The following is an 18,930-nucleotide window of genomic DNA, read 5'->3' as shown; positions in this document are numbered from 1 at the left end:
AATTAGAGATTTTGGAACCTTGAAGTTTAGAATATTTTAAGTAAGATATGGTGTAAGATGAGGAAGAAAGATCTAGGGAATGCCAGGAATGCAGAACATATTAGATTTGTAGGTTGAAGGAGTCCAAGATGGAAGACATTGACAAATTTGTAGATCACATCTTAGATGGAACTGGGATTTTTCTTTCCTTAGGAGTATGGTAAAGGAACACCTAGAGGCCTATCATGCCTCCAAGGTTCAATTCAAATTTTTGTCTTGTTTTGTAAGTTTTGATGTGAATAAGGTCATTTTGTACCATTTCTAGTCATTTTGGATCATTTGTGAAGTTTTTGTGTCATTAGGACAAAAGTTGCAAAATTTGCTTATTAGTTGTTAATGACAACTTTGTTATTGTAATGAAAACTTTTTGAAAATTTGTTATAAGTTCATTTATGGTTGGTTGAACAATTTTAGTAGTTTTGGAATGATATAAAATGTATAAATACCAGCTCGAATTCTAAATTTGGAGAATGATGGAATGGAAAAAGACTTCTTTTGCACATTTTTACCTTGTATTTTTGTGTGTAAAAGTCTAATTTGTCAATTGGTACAGCCTTGTACAAACTGGTATAGGTATGAAACTTATATGGATGAAAAGATAGTTTAATTTTAGATGTTTTTAATTCTTACCAGTCCTAAAGAAAAGGTTGTTTGATTGGTCTAATAATCCAATCTTCCTAGGAGCCTTGTTCAGTAGCGTTCCCAGTTTGTGGAAAAAATCCATAACTTGCATTAACCTTGAATCTTTATGAAAGCTTGAGGAAAAGTTTGTATCTAGGTTATCTTCAATCTCACTAGAGAGATTGTCTTAGTTATTTCTTTTGTGAAAGTTATTAATGATTGTTCTTTGCATTTCGCAATGGGACAGTCTTAAAAACCTAGTTTCATGAGGGTTTGTTGAATCAATGTTTAATTTTGGATTTTCTCAAGTTAAAAATTGTTTGAATATACTCTTAAGGTGTTGTAGAAGACATGTTACACCTTCCCTTGAATGGATTGAATCAAGATTTATGAAGTGTTCCTTTTAAACCCAAAAGGATAGGCTTCCACCCTAAGCAAATGAGGGTTTTGTGATCTAATGAGTTATTTGAGTTGTTTACCTTTGCATCATGATACTATTTCATCTTTGATTGTAAGATTTCCAATCAAGTCTATATTAAGCAAAGGAAAGTCATCTTTAGGACAAGGTTTTTTCAAGTCTCTAAAATTTGTGGATACTTTGATTCTTCCATGTAGTTTTGTCGCTAGTACATGATTGGAGAACCGTTCAAAATAATCAATGGGTCTAATGAAATCAATGTCTAATAATTTTTTAAGCTCAATTTTAACCAAGAGTGTTATGTATAGATGCATTTTTTGTAGTTTTTATTTTACTGATTTTGCACTTGAGCCTACTGTCAAATGATGCATGACAAGTTCAGGATCTAACTCAAGCATGTCAACATATGACCACACAATATATCTCTCACAAAATAATTCAACAAAATTAGGACATTATTCTTTTGTTAATGATGTTTCTAGGTGAATGATGCAAGGATTACCTCAATCCCAATGTTGGTTACTTCTATTTTCTCTACCAGCATAAGCGATCACTCATGATATCTTGTTATGGGGAGAGTGTTAAAAATTCCATCTTCAGGTGCCTCAAAAAGGTTCTCACCTTTGGATGTGTCCTTTCTCTTTGCTTTTTCTTGATCTAAAAGTGTCGCAGTGTAGTTTTCACTAGAATATATTTTATATATTATTATTTTTTTTGACTAAAAATCTTAGCACCCTCTCCAAAGTAGGAAACACTATTGATTTCTATGGAAAATATAGATCTATGATCTGTAGTGCCCCGCCAGGAAACCTCGAAGGGATTAAACTAAAACACAAGAATAGAGTGCAAATAATTTATTTTTTTAAATTAAACACAACACAATGATATGATGAGATATCGAAGTTCAAATTACACAACGGAAGACTTCAACTAACACCTAAAGAGTTTCCCAACGTGATTACTTAATTCCACATTTAATTCAACTCACGCTAATGAATCCAATTAAGCTGATAAACTTAATGACAAGATAATACTTAAACAAAAGTTAAGTATCTTTCAGTAAGATAAAAATATAGATCACATGATAAGGTTCATCCATAAAGATTTATTCATACCTTGCGTTCAAGCTTTCATTAAAACTTAAGTCATGCATCTAATTTTATAACACACTTAAATTTCATCATAAAATAATGAGTTATTTCCATGCATACTTAATTGTATTATCAATAACTAGATACATAATATTATTCAAAACTACATTCTTTCATGATCCAAATTACTGCATTTAAAAGACGACTGCATACATGCATTTACAATTAATTTCATCTACTTCACTTTATACATTCTAACATAATGTCATCCATACATGTTAAGACTAAAAAGGAAATATAAGAACATAAGCATCACATAACACCAAATTGATATCGGAGTTCACCCCTAGAGGGCTACATCTCTAGGTTTGCTCAACTGCAAGACCCCTTTGATAATAAATAATAAGAAGAATACATAAGGTTCACATCGCTTACAATCCTACCATCAAGGCGAACATAACCAATATACAAATGACCACATCGGTCAAATAAATACATAAATGATCCCTGAATAGGAAATGATCCAACTGAACATAATAGAAGCAAATACAAAGGTCCACCGGAGCATCCACGAAACCAAGTCATCGCAACCCATGGTCTAGCATGATATCAAGCAATCACAAGACATAAGCAACAAGATGACTCCACAACAATGCTCCTATCAAGACAACTCAACAACACACTAGTGAACATAAGGGACAAGTGTCATCACATCACCTGGTATGGTTACCATGGCACGTCTTCATAGGTTTCGGCCCCATCCACTGGGTTACCTTGGCAACCTATTCCGAACCTCTGGCCCATCCAAGCCTCATGTGGACCCACACATCCTTTCGTGAAGACAAGGATGATGGTTTGCCATTTCAGGACTTCTCACTGCATGTCGAGTCTGTACTAGCACTCGCCCCATGTGTGAGGCACAATTATCTTACTTAGTGATTCATTAACTAACTCTCTAATATGCTATTAGGTTATCACTTATTAGACATACTTTCAATGGGTTATCCAACAACCACTTTGGGCGTGGCCCCCAATTAAAATCCACTTTCCCATACGACACTAGACTATACTCAATGAACTCCTAAACCTAGGAATACACATGGTCAAGCAAACAGAGTTCAAAATGGAGGGAACAACCATTTGGTCAAACATGACTTCATATGAGGTGCACTGACTGATGTTACTCTAACTAGAGACCTGACTAGCTATGGCCAACCACGAAACAACATTCAACACCCGCATAAAGGACATGACCGATTACAACACCATCACAAGTCAATAGTCAAACTCAAGATCAAGGATAGAACAGGTATCCCAAATCAACTAAATGATAGGGTCCAGTCAAACAAATCAAGGTCTTGCCATTACTTGAGCAAAAGCGAATACAGAAATTTAAACTTGCATAGGCAATAACCAATAAAGACAATATTTTTCCATATTGATTTAAACATTAAAAGTTGATCAAGTTTTCTAAATGATCTAAATTTGATTGCAGTTATCTACCTCATCTAGGTACAGGTCGTTCTTGGTTTTCTAACTCACTAAGTTCGTTTGCATCAAAACATAACATAAATACATTATTACGAGTTTTCAAACCAAGTTCACATGAATATAATTAAATAAACATTAACCGTCTAAATATGATATTTAATCTTCAAATAAAACACCATTGTCCTACTGGTTCGAAAATAATTTCTCCAAGTTCATCTTTTCCAGAACCAAATTGCACTTTTCCGATTAAGGATACATACATTTAAAGGAACCAAAAATAGGCAAGCATTTCCCAAATCCACAAATTACTTCCTTACGCACATATAGAAAAATAACAAAATTAACTATTAATTAATATATATTTATTAATCCGTGATTAATAAAATATAACAAATTAATAATTAATAACAAAACTAACAATTCAAGCATTTAATTAGAAAAATATGCATTAATAATAAAATAGAATTTGAATATTAATTAATGTATATTTTCCATAATACAAATCATTAATAAAAAATTAATCATAAATTATTACTTATTGACAAAATTAATCATAATTAAATGGTAGTGCTACTACCATTTTGTAGCAGTCCACTACCATTGGTAGCAGTCGCTACCTTTGGTAGCGTGCTACCTCCCCACGTGGTGGGGGTCTTCCCTGCCACGTGGGGTTGCTCTATTATTTTTTTATTTTTATTTTTTTTTTTTATCTGTAATTGGCCAAAGCCTGAATAGCTTTTGACTGGAGCTATGAACCAGTGGGGACACAGTAGGGGGCCCCATCCCCATTACATATCTTTGAATTATTATTATTATTATGTTTGATTAGATTGACCCCAAGACCTTCCCCATCCTATGGAAGGCCAAGAGTCACAACTTAGAATTCCACTCCAGATGTCCCTATTGGGAATTGAACTTGGGTCTCCACAGTGAGAACCCAGTGTTTTAACCAGTTAAGCTCAACCCCTTGGACATTTTTATTTTATTTTTTTAAAATCTTTATTGATAACACAATAAATTCACAATGAAAAACACAGTCTCAGCAGAGACTTAAAATAGTTTTTTGCTTTTGTTTTTTTTTTTCAAAAAACTTTGGGTTTTCTAAAATTTACATTATCAGAATACCCAGATCCAGGAAAGGGAAAAAATCCTTTAAAACAAACACCATTGGCAAAATAAGATTGATAACATCCATTTAAACAACAGGTCTGCCAAACCCCAACTAAAATTTCTAATTTAAAACTTATTTATGAGAAGATTCAATAGAGTTTTTAACAAAATTTCATCTTGAACAACCAAACCCCAATATTTGGTTTTAATTTTTGAAACCCATTTATACAAGCAAAAATGACAACTCTTCCATTTTCCTCACAAAATAAGGATTTATCTACAAACACAACCAGAGTTTTACAAAACAAAACCAAAACAATTTCTTGAAAACAAGGAAGCCAATGAAATAAACCAGAGGCCTACCTGGTTCAGCAATCCTGGCAAGATTGAAGGAGAGCCCAACCTGCAAGCTCCAAAAATCCTTTCTTTTGCAAAATCCCCAAATTTTCATTCTCCCAAAAAATATTTTTCTCCAAAATGTTTTCCAAAAATAATTCTCCCAAAAATGTTTTCAAACCTAGGTTAAATGGGAAAAGTTTTGACCAAAAATCTCATTTTTGCATTTAAAATATTTTTATTTAAAATACCATCCCAAAATTCTTATTTTTGAATTTAAAATGCTTTTACACAATTTATTTCTAATTTAGAAAAATCAAAATGCCTCTTCCTCAATTAATTTCTAATTTTCTTAATTTAAGAAAACTATCATTTATATTTTAAATTATTTAATGAGGGTAAAATATTTTGATTAAAATAAAATCTCCAAATTTTCATTATTTCAAAACTATACCAAATTTGTTACTACTTATCAAATTGCCATTAGTTTTATATACAAAGTCATTCTATATACTCTAGTCGGTATGAACAGCCTAGTCGGTTAGAGAAGGAAAATAGTCACAAAGCCCAATATACACCAAGCTATCTATCGAGTGTTATTTCATGCCTACCGAGCAGTAAAGATAATACACCGAGTTGATATACACCGAGTGAAACGTGTTACCAGATTCATTGAACCTAGACACACATATGAAAGTGTGTTACAAGATCGAGGCACACAGAACTGTTATCACATTGGAAATTGCACATACAGATTTTGTATAATTTTGAGGTCATCTAACCAATGAAATATTTTGCATGGTTATTTATTTGAGAAATCATGTTTGTAAGATCGAAGCAATGAATCAGATCACCAACATAAGAAGTCTATTTATACAGCATGAATTTAGGGTTAGAAATATATGTGAATGTGAGAAATGTGTGTGATTGTTGGCATATGGACACTCCAATGAGACATTATGTGTGATTGAAAGTTTTGTCATTGATGGAAACCTTGCAATCCTATGGCACCGGCAAGACATTATACCGGCAAAGCATTACACGGGCAACCTTGCAATCCTATGGCACTGGTAAGACATTCTATTGGCAAAATATTATTCAAACAAGACAATGCACCAGCATCAGCAAGATCAATCTACACTGGCACCGGCATAGAAGATATACACCGGCACAGAAGGAAATATGTATACCAGCACTGAGGCCGACAGGATTTTTGTCATGTAATATTTTGTTTATTATTATAAGCCGACTTGGCAAATTGTAAAATGACTCTTGTATATAAAAGAGATCATTGTAGACATTTGTAGGATTTGGATGTGAAGCATAAATAAATTATAAGGCAGACCTAATGTGCGAATTGTAGGTCAAGGGTATATGTAAAGAACAGAGCAAGAACCGGTACTGAATCTGGCATTAAAGATGCTATTGTAAAGCAGTACAAAATATTGGATTTGTGTAAATCCTCATTGTAAGTCAGTGTGACTTCTTATTGAGTAGTGAGCTCTAGGCAATTGGCCTTCCTGCATGTGTAGGCCCCTATTGTAAGTAATATTCTCTTATTGGCCAGTAAGTGAATATTGTGGATCACAAATCCCACCGAGGTTTTTCCCACACCGAGTTTCCTCGTTAAACATCTTGTGTTATGGTGTTCTTTTCATGTGGATGTTTTTGATTCTGTTAGTTGCATTAATTCTTGCATACCAGTATACTATTACCTTATATTCTGCATATTCAGCTTTAAGAAAATTTCATTACTGGTCAGATACTGATTCACCCCCCCCCCCCCCCTCTCAGTATCTATGGGAACCCTAACAGCGCATATGTGTATGAAGCAAGACTTATGTGATACATGAGAAATCACAGAGTATTATGACTGTTACAAAGACATAGAGGTCACCGAGAAGGTTATCAGAGAACAGTCGAGGAACAGAGTAAACAGAAGGGTTTACCGAGTTACTTTATGAGTTACCGAGGTATTCTATAGGCAAGGTAATCTTATTTTGAGCACATAGAATCTGGTACAGCATTTCAAATGTAAAGTTGCAGATATTTGTAAAGTCTTATTGTAATATTTTGAAGTTGTAAGAGAAACCTTTAACGGGGTAAAAGACTCTAATCAAGTTTATAAATTGTAAATCCTCTAACCAGGTGCAGCATATATATAGTGTTGTAAAATCCTTTAGCAAGGTAGATCTAACAGATCTTGTTACTCCTAATAGGGTAAGCTATCAAAAATAGCTAAATATGTAGCTCTAACCAAGCACTCTTTATTATTGCAGTAGTGAAGTTGTGGGTGCCATCCCCACCGTAGTTTTTCTCTCTAACCAAGAGTTTCTGCGTAACCAAAATATATGTGTTATGGAGTGAATCATGTATGATTGTTACTTATTTGTTTTAGCTTTATGTTATGTTACAGTAGTTTTTGGTTTATGCATAATAGTAAAGATATTGTTGAGAAAAGGATTTGAAGTACTGATTCACCCCTCCCCTCTCAGTACATTAGCTTTCCATATTGGGCCTAAAAAAAATGCCTCTTCCTCAATTAATTTCTAATTTTCTTAATTTTAAGAAAACTATCATTTATATTTTAAATTATTCAATGAGGGTAAAATATTTTGATTAAAATAAAATCTCCAAATTTTCATTATTTCAAAACTATACCAAATATAAATATAAAACTTGCTTTTCTAATTAAAATTGATTTTCTTTAAATAACTAAAATCAACCTTTCTATTTCTAAATGCCAAAAAGATTAAATTAATTCTATTTCAATTATATTTAAATCTTTCATTTCAAAAGCATAACTGAAAATATTCATTATTTAAAATTAGCCATTTAAACGAACTTACTACCAACTTGAATTGAGCAATTCTAATTAATGATAAATCGCATAAAAGGAACCTATTTAATTTAGTCCCCAAAATACTAATGCATAAACACACATTAATTCAATTTAAACATTAAGGATTAAATACTCAATTTAACCACACACAACACACAACCCAAGAAAGCCAAACAAACAGACAACCTACATACCCAACCAAAGGGGGTACTGATGGACGACTAACGACGCTCACTTGATCACGACTATGGTCAAACGTGGGTCTTACGACCACCTAATTCAAACTCTAAGGACCATAGAGGTACACTCAAACCTACGAATACAGACGGAGATGAACCTCGCACCCATGCGGTATTGTACCTGAAATCTCCTGCAACCAAGAGTCATACATGCATACATATATAAACTTAATGAAAGTGTTACCCCGAGATTAATAACACTAAATAGGGGAACTAATAATCTTGCATACGAATTGGTATGAAAACCACATTAACAGGTACGCACAAAAATCAAAACATCTAACTATAACATTAGAACATGATAAACTAACCAAGGTCAAACCGAGATTAGCATCTGATTAGGGCAGGGGTACTACATGATCCCTAATAGGAAGGTCATCTCTAAATCCAAGATAATCAGTAATACCTTTGTCATTTTGGAATGTATCGCTATTTCAGGAGTTCCTTGTTGATACTAGTCTATGAGCTAAGAATAGCCAAGTGGAAGGTAGTTATCTTTTTGGTCAAAATCAAAGGTTTTGATGGTGAATATGTAGGAGTCTTTAAATAGTTCAGAAAGATAATCAAAATCATCAATAGTACTCTCCTCGTCAATTTCAATTGCAAGAGAAATTTGTTCCACACTAGTAAAAGAACATTTAGCACTCGAGGTCATCAAATTTTGTATTTTACACCCTATAAATTGAGACTTATAGTCATCTAGATCCCAAAAATTATCAATCCATGCTCAACCATCCTCACGTTTGTGCTCCCAAGAAACATTTTCATGAGAATCTAATTTTGTTGGGAATTTAGTATTAGGAGTTCCCAATTTCAATGGTGTGAACCCTAATCCTTTTTTCCTTTTCTTATTGGGTACAAGTTAAGGTTGAATAGGTTATAAACTTCCTTGTTTTTGTAGGCCAAGAGGACTACTACCATCATATCCCATGCATTTCCTAAGTGTGAAATCTTTACCATATTTATCAATAGGTATTTTAACATCAAGTTTCTCTTTCTTTGGTTCATCTTCTTCATCTTTTTATAACCATTTTGAGAGATCTTCATCTTACATTTCATCATATAAACCACCCCCTTCAAGGTTAAAGTGTTTGATTTACCCTAAATAGTAGTATTAGACACTTGTTAGGATGGTTGTGGTTTTCCGTGAGTTCTAGGGGAATCATGTAATTGTCTAATGTAGAATGATTGTTTTGGGCTATACTTCCCCATTCCTTGCTCTTTTATATTAGCCTTGATCTTGGATTTGTGGGATTCAAAGACGGAAGGTTTTGAGAGCAAATAAGGATCAATGTATGAGGTAGAAGGAGTGGCTTCTTGATTTTTGGGTATTATTATTTCAAGTTTGGGCTTGGAGTTATTATAGCTTAAGTATGGGTTTAGATCATCCAGGATAGTGATATCCACTAATTATGTGGGAATTTTATGCATTAGTGGTAGGTGGAGGGAACAAATTGCATGACATGAATCCATGGTTGACCTACAAAAAAGTTGTATGTGAGATCAAGGTCTATAACTTGGCAAACCATGTTTTTTAGTATTGGTCCAACTCTACCTAGCAATGTGACAAATCCCTTAGGTGAACGTTCCTAATCACCATAGGATTTTATAGTAATCCTATTCTCGGAATCCATCACCCCTTCAAAGAACCCTAATGTTGTGACCAAGTTTAAAGTGAAAATATAAGACCTGCTCCTCCATCTATCAAGACCCATTTGATTTTGTGTTAATGGATGAAGACTTCAATATGTAAACGCACATTATGAGCTTGTTAAGTGGATGTATCATCATATTCAATAAATTTAAGGGAATGAGGTGATCCTTGGTGACCCACCATGGCTTGAAACTAGTCCACATTCAAGTCAATAGGGATAGAAGTTTCTTGTAGAGCTTTGTCAAGAATGGCCTTATAAGAAGGTGATATGCACAAAATATCAATGATAGATATGTTTGTAGTTGTTTTTCCAAGTTGGTCAATGAGTTTTTATTGGTTGAATGATGAAATAGTCTTGGATGTACTAACTTAGAGTGTCACTCTACCTCATTGTGTTGTTACATTGCATTCAAGAGTTTTGTTCTTGATGACTATGGTAGTGACATGATTGTCCACTTTAGTGACATGGTTGACAGTAAACTCATAGGAGACAGTGGCATATTTTGTGTTATTGTTATTAATATTTTCTAAACAAGGAGGTTTTCCTTTATCATGGTTAGGCAAAGGTTCCAAGATAAATACCAAATGTTCATCATTGGATGAATGAACCTCTATAGCAATTTCTCTTTGACCAATTAGGTCTTGGATAATGTTCTTAAGTCTATGGAAATCGTTGGTCTTATGTCCTTTGTTTTGATGGTATTCACAATATTTCGAGTCATTCCACCATAATGGTTTAACTTTGGGTTCAAAATGTCTAGCCTCACAAAGTGTGATAAGATTAGAGGCAACAATTGTCTTTAAGACTGATTACATTGGCTCTTCCAAAGGTATGTACTTTTCTCATGGATGATTGGTAGGTTTTGATGTAGTCTTTTGGTCATTAACTTGTTTATTTGGGGTGTTAGGTCCTGAGAGACTCAACATGGGTTGTGTGGTATTCACTATGTTAGCATCTACAACCTCATAATTAACAATATTCTTATTTTTAGACCAAAGACATGGTTCATCATTATTGTTAGGGATAGTGTTATCTTTAGTGTCCTTGTAAATCTTGATATTTTTTTGTTGATGAGAACTCTCTAAATTGTTGGGAAAATGGTGTCTCAACCTTGCATTTACATGAGGCTATTATTTATAGTAATTTTTCATTTGAGCACGAAATGGTGAGAAATTCTCCCCGAAGCTTCTAGTTGGCTAGATAAGCATGCCAGTAAATTTTCATCACAATTTCATAGCTAGTTTTCAGGATATTAAAGTTTCCATTTTTGGAGGGTGCGATGAAAGGTTTAAATTTAACTTTGAGTACTTTAGAGGATTTTAAATGCATTGAAAAAGTGGGTGTAAATGGTGTATTTGTTTACAAGGTGATAGAGTACTTCGCGAGCTTTTTGACGCTTCAAACAGTTCATTAATCAGACACATGGTTCACAAGTTATGGCCTCTAGAAGTTTGGACTCCTAAAATAAGAAATATAAATTGCATCAAACACATAAATGGACTGTAAAAGGGAGGAACATGTGTTGATGTGTGTTTTGACATGTCATAAGGCATCTAGACTAAGATAAGGTTGGCTCTACTTTATTGGGTGGCTTTAGCCCATGGTTTTGTAATACTATTTGTCAGTTTCTTGTATTGTATCTACTATATATGAGGTGTGTGAGATAGAGGTTGTATGTAAGAGTCTTATGGCTATTGAGTTACCTCTGAGTCTCTGATTAGTGGTAATCCTGTAAAGATCTTGCTCTAAAAGTGTATTTTAATATGTTATTGATTGTTGAATAATATATTGAGCTTCTTTTGTAGTGTGGGGTTTTTCTCTTGAAAGGGTTTTCCCCAAATAAAACACTGTGTTTTTGTGTTGTGGTGTCCATGTTATTCTTTCTATTTCTATTATTTCTATAATGGTTGTAAGGATCTGTAAAATTTTTGCATTACCCTTCTCTCAAGGTTAGTGTAGGAAGTTGTTCTACTACTTAACTTCCTTACAAGTGGTATCAGAGCCTAATTACCTTTGGTTTTAGTTGTGGGTTGTTGGGTTTTCTGAACTAATCCAGATTTGAGTGGGAGCTTGTGTAGAAGATACTTTTTGATCTTGTTGTGGGATTTTTTAAATGGCAAGTTCATTACAAAGAATAAAGGTGGAGAAATTTAATGGTAGTAATTTTGAGATGTGAAAATTAAAGATGGAAGATCTACTAATATATCGAGATCTATGGGATGTTGTTGATGCAAATGTCTCAAGAGATGGAGATTCTTCTGCAACTATTCAATATGATGTTATAGACCACAAATCCAAGGGTCTAATCAGATTGTGCATGGCAGACTTTGTTCTAATCAATGTCCACAAAGAGAACACTGCAAAGAAGTTATCGACTAAGCTTGGTGAGATGTATCAAGCGAAATCTTTATTAAATCAAATTTTCTTGAGGAAGAAATTGTATTCCTTGAAGATGGAAGAGGGTGGATGAATTGCTGACCACCTAGAACCATTTAATATGTTGGTGGCTCAATTGGTATCTGTTGGTGTTAAGATGGACGAAAAAGGGAAATTCCATATCTTGCTTTGTTCTTTGCGTGATTCGTGGGATTCTCTTGTTATGACTATCGGTAGTACTTCTGTTGTTTTGAAGTTTGAAGATGTGGTGGGTGCCCTACTTGGTGAAGAGACGCAGAGGAAGGCATCCATCAATTCGAAGGAAGCCCTAACTATTCATGGAAGAGCTAAGGAAAAAGGCAAGAAGAATGAGAAGTACAATAAGTCCAAATCCAAAGGGAGATCGAAATCTCCTGGAAAGTTCAAAGTCATTTGCTAGAATTGCAATAATTCAGGTCACATCCTTAAGGACTGCAAAGAAGAAAAGAAGAAGAAATTTTTTGATTATGAGTCAAATAAAAAGGTGGTGATGCATTCATTACAACTTTGGCTACTCATGTAGGTAATGATACATGATTAATTGACTCAGGTGCATCTTTTCATATGACATCTAATAAAGATTGGTTTTCTAAACATGAAGAATTTAATGGAGGAAAGGTGTACTTGGGTGAGAATTCACATTTAGACATTGTTGGTCGAGGTAAAGTTAGGATTAGGTTTCCTGATGGTAGAATAAAAAGGATTAGTGGTGTGTTGTATATCCCTGGATTAAAACAAAATTTAGTATCTGTGAGCAAACTAATAGATGTGGGTGTGCAGAAAGTCTTTTCTAATGGAGGATGTAAGATCATTAAGGGTGCTATGGTGATTGCTAGAGGTGTCAGGTTTGATACTTTGTATAAGCTAGAGGCATACACTATTGAGTGTAATATCACTTCTATAAAAAGTAAATTTGTGGATACTTCATCGGAATATTTGAGGGTTTCACCTTCAATGGATGGACATGGCTTTTGGGTACCTGAGGGTGTTCTTTCTTCTGAAGCAAAGTTACCTACAAAGAATACTATGTTATGGCACCAAAGACTTTGCCACATTGGAGAAAAGGATATGAGGACCTTGAAAAATAAAAACCTTGTTGAAGTTTGAATGATTGTAATCTTGACTTTGATTTTTGTGAGCATTGCATTTATGGAAAACAAAACAATGTTAAGTTTTACTTGAGTTCTCATAAATCTTGTGGTGTTTTGGATCTTATTCATTCTGATGCATTTGGTCTTGTAGATGTTCCTTCGATTAGAAAATCCACATATTATGTTTCATTTATTGATTATCTTAGTAGAAGGATGTGAGTATACTTTCTAAAGAGTAAGTCTGAAGTTTTCAATCGTTTTAAAGAATTTAAAGTAATGGTTGAATTGTAGACTGGAAAGAAAATTAAATGTTTGAGGATTGATAATGGCAGTGAATTTTTCTCTAGAACAAAAGTTTGTATTATCCATAGTAGAATGGAGTTGTAGAAAGAATGAATAGGACACTGATGGAGAAGGCTAGGAGTATGTTGAGTGGTGTTGATCTAGAACAAAAGTTTTGGTCTGAAGTTGTTGCCACTACTTGCTACCTAATTAACAAGTCTCCTACATTATATCTTGTTGATAGAACGTCTATGGAAGCATGGTTAGGTCACAAGCCTTCATCGAGACATCCTAGAGTGTTTGGTTGCGAGGCATATGCACATGTACCAAAGGAAAAGTGAACAAAGTTGGAGAACAAGACTGTGAAATGTATCTTCATCAGTTACAATTATGATGTGAAAGTATACAAGCTTTGGGACCCTATTGCACAAAAGGTAATTCATAGTAGAAATGTTGTTTTTAGAGAAATTAAGTCTCCTTCTATTACATTGCAGCCAAAACAAACTAAACATGAAGATGTGATTTAATTCCCTTGTATGCCTAAAAGAGTTGAATTGAGACCACTTGATAGGCAAGAAGTTAAGGAGAGCTCACCTATCTCTGAATCTTCAGAAGAGAAAAAAGAACCTACAACTCAGCTTGTTCGAAGGTCTACAAAACATAGACAACCACCTGAAAGGTATTCACCTAATGATTGGAGATGTATTTTTTCTTTGAATACTAATATGGATGAACCTAGATCTGTAAAAGAGGCATTAGGTGCGAATGATGAAGAATTTTGGAAGATTGTTATGGAAGAAGAAATGGTAGCTTTGAAAAAAATGATACATGGGATCTTGTACCATTTCCTAAAGAACGGATACCTATTGGTTGTAAATGGTTGTTCAATAAAAAGATTGGTTCAAATGGAAGCATTTAAAAGTATAAAGCAAGGCTAGTTGCAAAAGGCTACTCTCAGGTTGAGGGTGTTGATTATGGTGAGATATATTCTCCTATCGCAAAATGACATCTATTAGATTTTTGCTTTCTATTGTCATTACTTATGATTCAAAGGTTGAGTAAATGGATGTGAAAACTGCTTTCCTTCATGGTGATTTGGAGGAGGATATCTATATGACACAATTGGAGCACTATGTGGTGAAAGATAAAAGTAATTTGGTCTGTAAATTAAATAAATCTTTGTATGGCCTCAAATAGAGTCCTAGGATGTGGTACCAAAAATTTGACAAGTGTTGAGTTTGATATTTTAGCATTCTAAATCAGATCATTGTGTTTATTATAAATCTGATGTTGATCATTTCCCATACATTGCATTATATGTTGATGATATGTTATTCATTGGTAAAGGGAAAGGTATGATTTTAGAACTAAAGTCTCAGCTTGTTGCTAAATTTGAAATGAAAGATCTTTGTGTAGAAAAACACATTCTTGGGATGGAAATAAGAAGAGATAGATTGAATAGAAAGCTATGGCTAGGCCAGAGTAAGTATGTGAATTCAGTTTACAGAGTTTCAACATGCAGGATTGTAGACCATTATGTGTTCCGTTCACAGTCGAAACGAAATTATCTATTTCAAATTTTCCTACATCTCCATTAGTGATGGAAGACATGAGCAGAGTTCCTTACCAGATTGCAGTTGGAAGTTTGATGTATGCTATGGTTTGTACTAGACCAGACATTGCCCAAGCAGTGGGATTTCTTTCCAATTATATGTCTAATCATGGTAGAGTTCATTGGGACGCAGTCAAAAGAGTCTTCAAATATTTGAAGGGTACTTATTTGTCTTATCATGGTAATTTGGTTGGAGACGTGATTTCCCTTGATATTCATGGTTATGTAGATTTAGACTGGGCAGGTGATATTGATAGCAGAAGATCCACCAATGCTTATATGTTTACTTTATTTCATGGTGCAATGAGTTGGATGAATAAGCGGTAGGTTGTGGTTGCTTTGTCCACTATAGAAGCAAAGTATATGGTAGCTACTCATGCTTATAAACAATCCATTTGGATTAAAAGACTGTGTTCAGATATTGGAATAAAACAAGGTGCAGTGATAGTTTATTATGACAATCAGAGTGCGATATGCCTATCTAAGAACCCAACATTTCATGTCCGGACCAAACACATTGATGTTCAATATCATTCTGTCAGAGATATGGTTGAAGATGGTAGGGTGAAGTTGGTTAAGGTAATACTTTGATGAAATTTGCAAATTCCTTAACTAAGGTTGTGAGCACAAAGAAGTTCAAATGGTGTTCAGAGTCTATGGGCCTCATGGCCCCTAGTAATTAAATTATTTTGTTGATACTCCCTTTGATCTTACAAGGTGTTCAACAAGTGGGAGAATGTTGGGAAAATGGTGTCTCAACCTTGCATTTACATGAGGTTACTATTTATAGTAAGTTTTCATTTTGAGCACGAAATGGTGTGAAATTCTCCTCGAAGCTTCTGGTTGGCTAGATAAGCATGTTGTGTGCGGGAAATGAGGGCGACATAAACGTGAAATTCAGTTTCAAAGGGTCCACACACAAATGAGACTCTTGGTGTAAGTTATAGGAACTAGGAACTATATTGAATAGGTCAACTTCCCAAGGGGTCTCCCATTGTTCTCTATCTCATACGATCCCTGAAGTCAATGCCTTTGCTCTTAGATCACTGAGCAAAGTGACTTAGGAATGACAACTCCAAGAATGAGTGATTTTTTATTATAAGCATGAATGCATTCCTAAAATGTATATAATATTGAAACTATGATGATTAAACTAGCATAAATATGATGATAAAATTTAGCTGATTATCCTAGCAATGATATACTAGTCTAACATGGATATGTTATGATATGAATGCTTCTAAATGCTATTAAGATGATTTATCAAAGAGAGGCTAAATGATTAGTAATTAGATTATATGCATGAAAGATTATTGATTAGCAAAATGACTATAAGTTTGATACACAAAGATTTCTATATCAAAATGAGAGAATGAGAGCTCTATTTATAGGAAAAATAGGGAAATGGATGGTCAAGATTAGATAATCTTAACAAGGGTCGGGATTGAAAGTTAATCAATCCATGTTCACAATTCTCACCAATGAAATGGTGACAATTGTCAATAAAAGGTTGCTTGAGAGGAGATGAAAGAAGCATTAAATGCTTGAGAAGACATGGAGGTTACCTTAGGAGGTAAGGGTTAAGGTTATACTAGGGCTATCCATTGGATAAAGCTTTTACCCAAGGGTAAACTCTTGTGCAAGGGTTAAAGGGATAACCAAGGTTACAGCCATGAATGCTTGATGAGACCCTTGGATTAGATGAGGGTTTAGTTAGAGAGAAAGTCTCTAATCATGCAAGGAGGTTGAGTTAACCATTAATGGTTATGTAAGAGCCTTAAATAGTTTGGAAGATTTTGAGGGTTAACTTGTTGAGGACATAAAACCTTTAATGGTTTTCAAAGACTTTGGAGACTTTGAGAAGTGACTTCTCTTTGCTCAGGATTGTAACAATACTTAGTAGATGGATTAGGCTAAATTGGAAGTGATTAGAATTATCTAGAAGGGGGTTAAGGAGGCAAGTGGGAGATGTAGGATTTTGCAAGTGGATGGAAAAGGATTTTAATTAAAATGAAATTACTTTATTTCAATCAAATAGATGCAACTTGCATAAATACAAGTGGGAGATTTAAATAAATAAATTAGATTTATTTATTTGCAAAGATCAATTTAATTAAATGTAAATTTAATTAAAAAGGGGGAAAGGGGAATTAATTAAATAAAGTGATTTATTTAATCAAAGGTTAGAAAAAGGATTAGGTGAACTTCTTTAAACAAATTGAATAATTCATTTAATCAAATAGATGAATATGAAGAAATTAATTAAATAGAGAAATGAGGTTAAAATGAATATTAAATATTCACTTAGGAAAGTGGTCAGATTTATACGTCTACATTTTGCCCCTCTTTGAAGTGACGTGTGTGCACATGTTGATTCAAAGAAAAATTGTCAGATATGCTATCAAAATTTGATCGATATGATGTTGTGTGTCAAGATGTCGATATGATGCCCCAGATTTGATGAACGATATTGATGATACCCCCTCAGGAGATGAATCAAAGATTTTGAAAAATTTGTCGATTTGATGAGCTTTTTTGAATAAATTGTATTTTGAAAATTTTGAGTATGTTGAATGTATTTTATTTATTCATCTCTCGAAAATGATGTTGATAAGATTAAAAATGAAAAAGTGAGAAAAATACATGCCCCACTTATTAACCTTGTTCATTTTTTCCTATAAAAAGGTGAAAAAGTGACTTTGAAAAATCATTTGCACACTTGGCTCTTTGTGATTGTGACATTTGAGCTCTGACAAAGATGTTGATTCCATATGCTTCACACCAATTTGAGCACGTCTGTTGATACCAGAGGCTTGCCACCTATGGCCCACTTGTAAGTGATCGAAATCGCTCCACGTTTTTTATTTATTTTGTCTGTTTTGATCATGTTTTAATTTTTTGGTCAAAATTTGACAAGTTAGCGCATAGGTTAGGTCCTATAAAGCATACGATAAAAAAGTTAGCGTATAGGGTAAACCTAGGTAGGTTAGTGTCTAAGTAGTTTTTGGTAGCACGTTAGTAGGCTAGGTTAGCATGTGCGAAGATTTAGCGCATAGGGTCTACAAGAGAGCGCATGGAGTAGATAGAGTAGCACGTCGGGGGTTTTAGCGCATAGGGTTGACAATTTAGCGCAGTGGAGTGACCAGTTGGTACATCAGGGGTTTTTAGCGCATAGGATAAAGTTTCTAGCACATTGGTAGAGAAGGGTAGCGCATAAGTAGCAGCTTAGCATGCAAGAGCCTTGTTTTAGTGCGTAGGGTCCAAAACTGGTGAAAAGGGGATGGTGAAGAAATCATCGCGAGTCGAATAGATGAGATTGATGTTGGAGATGTCAATATGTGTCTGTTGATTGTTCTGTTATGGTCCTAAGTGAATGTGTGTCCTGCTTTGTGATGATGTTCGATTTCTAATATACCGATGTAGAGTGTTCTGAGTCTGCTGCCAAGTTGATTGATTTTTGATGTGGATCTTGATTTTGAGTTTGATATGGATCTTTGATTTTTTTTTTGAAAATGTTTGATATGAGTCTCATTTCTTGATTTTCGATATGTTTCCTGATGTGATTTTTTTGATATGGGTCCTTGTTGTGCTTTCGATATGAGTCTTGATTTGATGCTTGTGTTATGGATCTTGAGTTGCTTGCATTATGGGTCATGATTTTTTGATATGGGTCTTGATTTTTGATATG

This window comes from Cryptomeria japonica, chromosome 10, assembly GCF_030272615.1.
Source record: "Cryptomeria japonica chromosome 10, Sugi_1.0, whole genome shotgun sequence".
Lineage (NCBI taxonomy): Eukaryota > Viridiplantae > Streptophyta > Pinopsida > Cupressales > Cupressaceae > Cryptomeria > Cryptomeria japonica.
Note: the sequence above shows the minus strand (reverse complement) of the source record.